Source organism: Cariama cristata, unplaced genomic scaffold, assembly GCF_000690535.1.
Source record: "Cariama cristata isolate BGI_N322 unplaced genomic scaffold, ASM69053v1 scaffold20955, whole genome shotgun sequence".
Taxonomy (NCBI): Eukaryota; Metazoa; Chordata; class Aves; order Cariamiformes; family Cariamidae; genus Cariama; species Cariama cristata.
This window is the reverse complement of record NW_009619483.1, coordinates 37,597-43,476: the sequence shown is the minus strand read 5'-3', so window position 1 is coordinate 43,476 and position 5,880 is coordinate 37,597.

The window sequence follows — 5,880 nt, the reverse complement described above, 5'->3', positions numbered from 1 at the left end:
TTGGCGGGAAACGCTCAGTCCCTCGCCTTCGGGAAAAGTTACTAGGAGAGAGGGCAAATTCAGCTGCGTTGGGTTTGAAATGCATCGGTGTGTGCTCCGGCGGGGAGTTGTTTAGACAGACTTTGCCGTCAGGGCCACGGTCAGCGGGACGTTCTGTTCAAGCGTGGTGGTGTCGTGCTCCATGGACCTGTGGGCAGCCGTCAGGCCAAAGGGCTTTTTCTCCATCACCCACTGGAGCTCTTTAGCTCAAATGAACAAAACCCTTTATTGCAATTGGAGACTCTAACGTGGATCCCTACACTTGAGGGATCGCTCGGTGGAGCAGTTACCGCATTAATTCCTGACTGAGTTTTTGAAAGCCTCACCCAGGCCTGCTCGACAGAGCAGGTCTGAGGTACCACCCCGAGGAGCTTTCTGGCCCAGCTCAAGTTGCATCTGCACACTCTGGGCAGTGCATAGTTTACCTTAGCCATGGTTAGCCGCGGAACCGATACTTGAAATGTGCAGGAGAGGGCCAAGACAAAGGTGATTCCTTGAGGGATAATGAGGAACGCCGAAGTTGTTCTAGTTGCCCAGCTGCTGACAAACTGGGTCAGAGTTTGGTGTGTTTGCATGTGACATTGCGTCACTTGACGACTCACATCATCAAAGCCTTCCTCCCAGCCAAAGGCGGTAGGGGTTGCCATCCTCATTTCAAGCTCAGCGTTTGTTCTGGACACCAACCATCATGCCGGTATTTGTGAGATGAACCATGTAACTACAGCCACTGCTTTTCATTCTTACTGCTGAATCTCTTTGAAGGGCGCACCTGCAGCTCTTCACTGAAGACCGCTTTTGAAAAGTACACTCCTAGGCAGCCGAGGGTATTTGTCATCGCGCTATCAGACACCCCTCAAACGCAGGCGGATTTCACTGCCCAAGAAATTCTTATTAAGGCACATATGCAGAGCTTTTCTTCCTATTGCCTATGAAACTGTGTGTCTGTGAAAGAAAGGAAGGAAGGAAACACCAGAAATGTTGATAGCCGTAAGGAAAAGTGGTACTTTTTTCTCATAATTCTAAGCCTCTTTCAGCCAACGCCCAGGCCACAAGAATCTGTTTTATGTTGATTCTTACCATGTTGAGGAAGCTGTCTTTTGGACAGAACAATTGCGGCCTATACAGCATTCAGCTAAGCTTCCTTCCTCCTAGAATAATATATAACTTCAGATAATTTTCACAGATTTCTCCATTTGGTTTATGTCTACCATATATTAGTTTGTTGACTGTTTGGAGTTACCATTAGAATGTGTAATATGAATTATAAATCCAAATGCTTATATTTATTTTTGTGATACTCTGCCTTTCAAGTATTATAAGGTCATTGTAAACTAATGCACAAGCTTAAATTGATAATATTTCTCTTTTGACAGCATCATCAAAATTTAAGATTGCCATAGATTATTACAATTACAAGCTCCAAAGAGCAATGTAAACTTCACAACTTAAACACAGTGCATACTTATGTCATAGAAAAGCAGTACAATTTCTTCTCTTGTTAAGGCTTAGCTAGAGATGTCTAAAGATTGAAATTTCTGTAGGACTACGGTACCATTTTTCAATCATATTATTCTATGATTTTATGATCAGGAAGCTCTGTTACACCTCAATTCAAATCCTTATTTAATGTACTTTTGAGAAATGGTACCGTAGTCCTACAGAAATTTCAATCTTTAGACATCTCTAGCTAAAAGAAATTAAGGAATGCTCTTGAGCCATCCATCATGAAACAAAGACAGATGAAAACTATCCTCTTAGCTTGAAATACACATACATCCTTTTAGAAGCAATTGCAGAATTAAAGATATCTGCTTACTGCAGAATTAATTGTTAATATTCCTACTGTGCGTTGTAAGGCATCTGTGAAAGATTTACCTGGACTCTTACATCTACGCAAATAAACGCACAACCCAAAACACTCTCCAACAAGACAGTTAGTTTGTGAAACCAGTATTACAGCTAAGAAATGTGTGACTTATGAGTAAGAGAAGAAATAAATGTTGGGGAAAATCAGGATCCTTGTGTATGGGGGACTACCCACTTACTTCCTCAAACATGTGAGAAAGAAGATTTTAAATTCGATAAGCAAATACATCTTCGGTTTTGGATTAAATATCTCCTAATTAATTTTAATAGATATTCCTGTTAAGGGTCTAGTCTCTCCTCACTGTACATTTGGCATCCATTAGCATTTACAGTAGATGTGTCCTTGTATTAAGCTGTGCAAAGTCAGTGACACTGATGAGATATGGGGCCCACGTAATTAATGGAAATAAGAACATTTTAAATAATCGGTAAAGTCAAGTTCATAACCGCCTTTTGTACTTGTATTAAGCTGTGCAAAGTCAGTGACACTGATGAGATATGGGGCCCACGTAATTAATGGAAATAAAGTCAAGTTCATAACCACCTTTTGTATTGAAGACAAATGTTAGCATTCCCCTTTCAAAAGTCCCTCAAAAGATGTAAGACAAGAATGAAGACACACCGTTCAGAGACATGAATAACTGCGCTCCTGTGAAAATCAAAATGGGTTGAACAAACTGTCATTAATATTGAATTAGCTTGAAAAATGTGCTTTCTTCCCACACAGGCATTTAACTTGATTAGGTACATGTACAATGACCCTGAGGTAGTCGATATTTTTGAGATTATGTTTTAAACCACACGAAAGTACTGCAGTAAAATTTCCTACTGAAGGGGCTTGGTGATCTCATATGGAATCTGAAACTCCTTTCACAGTTGCTTTTTGACTTAGACTTACTGCCTTTGTTTTTGTAAGTTACAATCACAATGCCTACACTGCACAAAGCAGTCACCCGTAAAGTTAGAGGATGTTCCTTATCCCCTGGGTCCGTTACCTGAACTGAAGCTTCCCAGGAGGAAGCCTCTTTGCAGCCTTCACACTGGCCTCAGAGCCGCGGTGTGCGAAGACGCGTGCAGGTTCAGTGACACAGGATTATTACATGGAAAACCACAGGTAGGAACTTGCTTGCAGGGTGGGAAGGAAGCTGCCATGTTCTGTAACCGCTCCTTGCCTAACAGAGACCGTTATGAACAAACCCAGCTAATTCACTCACCGGTGGTGGTTCTTGCTAGTAACATGCACAAGGATGTAAGTGTACTTCCATTACACTCCCCTTGTCTTACATTTCCTGGGGCTGTAACACTCACTCTTCCGCTATTTTCAGTGAAAAGCCAGAGTTCCCCTCTTGAGGTTCCTTCAGTTTTACCGTGGAGCTGTGGTTCTGCGGACTGTGCAAGAAACCGCTGCCATCCACAAACCGCAGGGAAAAATCAGGACTGAGTAAAACGTTACTTTTAACGGTGCATATGCAAGCATTCATTACTTACATCAAAGTGATGGGAAGTGTATTCTGTGATTGCAATGCTTATGTAAAATATGTAAAAATAGAAACAGAATGGAAGAAGCCCAAAGCTGTAAATCACATTTACAAAATATTTACAGAAGTCCAGTCACTTCCTGGACAACTTCAGGTGTTCTGATGAGCTTTTTGAAACTACGCTTTAACAGTTAGAGTGAAATCTCATTTCACTGTGAAAATAAGAGGTTTTGGTAGCAAAACCTATTACCTTAGTATTTTCTGTGTTTCCACTGATTAACAATCACTCTGAAATTTCCTCCTTACAGTGACACCTCCCTGCAACAAATGAGCGTTAGGCAGCCGGAATGCAGACACTGCTCCCGGCTTGTGACGCTGCTGCAGTGAAAGCAATGGCAAAAGAAGATTTTAAGTTTTCACTAGATCACACACTTAATTATTAAAATGTTCTACAAGAAGTGCTCTTTCTACTTTGATTTCTACTTCTTTCATCTTTTGATGACAGGTGAAACAAGAGGGCAATTCAGACTATAGAGTTACAGCACATTAACAAGAACTTGGCATTTTGAAGCGTTTGACAAGATCCTGAAAATGAAGATAATCCCCATGACAGGACGTGATTTCAATGAGAGTAGTAAAAGCTATGATATGCTAAGAACCGACCTAAGGCATCAGGAGAAGGCCTACACTTTAATCATCTTCATATCCATACAAGATTCTAAAGCTCTGCTGGAAAAAAACCCACGTGTTCTGCAGGTTATCTGTGGCTTTGCTTGTGTAGGTCAAGGGCCCTACGCACTTCAATTTGTTTTTCCCCCAAGATGCTAAAGCACTTCAGGTTGGGAGAGAGAATGACTTCAGAGAACTCAATTTTGTCTTCCCTTAATGTAATCGAAGTTGTGTTTTATTCCCTAGTACAAGTTTTTGTGACTAAATGTCTCGGACTCCTCTTTCTGCAGAGAAAAGGATGATCTGAAGGGCAATTCTGGGCAGGGTCAGAAGGAGGCGGCTCTGCCCTTGTTGTGCCAGGTAGCTGGATGCAGAATCACTTTATTTCCCTCCTTTCCCCAGCTGCAGGTTTAACGGCTGCGTTTTAATGATCCACTGGTCTGAGTTTCACTCAACCCTTCTTTTTACCTTAAGTGCTGATGGATAAAGGTCCCTCTGTGTAGCTCTCAGCACTCTGCATTACTGCATTAATTCTTAACCTGCATTAAAGTCTTAACCTAACCAAGGCTGCAATATTTGGTCCAAGAGATACATGCATACATATCTACATGCACATATATAGAGAGCACCACAGTATATAAACAATACTGTAAATGATCAAAATATTATTAGAGGTGGTCTTTAAAAAACATCCTTCTGAACTGTTTTTATGTAAGAAAATTAATTTAATCTTATTCTTAATAAATACTCTTGCATTAAGAATACAATTCTACATTCATTTAACCAATTTAATACAAATCCACACAAAAGTGTACAGTGCAGTTTATTTCTCCCTGTCTGCTGTTGGGATGCAATGCATGTGGAGGAGAACAAGGGCGCCGTCGTGCTTCAAGTGCTAAGGAAGTGATACAGGAATTCTGCACGTTAACAGGTAGACGTCCAAGGTGGATTGTCATTTCCCAGAAACATTTCAAATGAGACTATAAATGAGGTTTATAATTTCAAATGCATATTGAGTTTTGCCTTGTGACCAGGATTTATGTATCAGTACATACTGATTATGAAATTATAGGATCCAGAATTTTATTTCAACAGATTTTCTTTCTACAAAAATATAATTACACATAATACCCTTATTATTTCCTGTCATTAATTCAATGCACAATTCACTGAAAAGTTTTACAATCCTCTGAACAATTTTAAGTTTCAAGTTATTCAAATGGCAACTTCTAGGCACTTCCCATTTAAAAAAATATTAAACATAAACTTATGCTAGATTAAGGCTGAAACACTTCCTCTGTTAAGTTTGAAAGCCATTTTCGTATCATTAAGTTGTTCCTATCTCTGTGGACTGCTGTAAATACTTGCAATGAATATTGACAACTTTTCCTTCAGTTCTACTTTACCTCCAAAACTGACCAGTGTTCTTAGTGGAGTTGAAAACTGTGTCCTTAATAATTTTCAAAAATGTCCATATTTTTAGTTCTGGTGAAACTTTTATGTTTTAGTCCCTGAGACAGCCTGTAATGACTTATCAATTGTTTATAATAATATATATTGAATGTTAACAAACTAAGGTGAGATTTTTATATACGACACCTTATTCAAGAACATTTTATAGAAATCACTAACATAGTCAAGTTCTGTATAGCTTTTAACGTTCTTTTTACACAAAGATTTAATAGTTATCTCAACTCTTTCCTAATACACAGTGTTAAGAATTAAACGGGTTTGGATTTGTTCTTTTTACCCAGCCAGCTTTTTGTTACTGTTAGCCTAGTTTTCAATCAATCTGTAACAAGTGACACATCAAAAATGTATTTCTTTT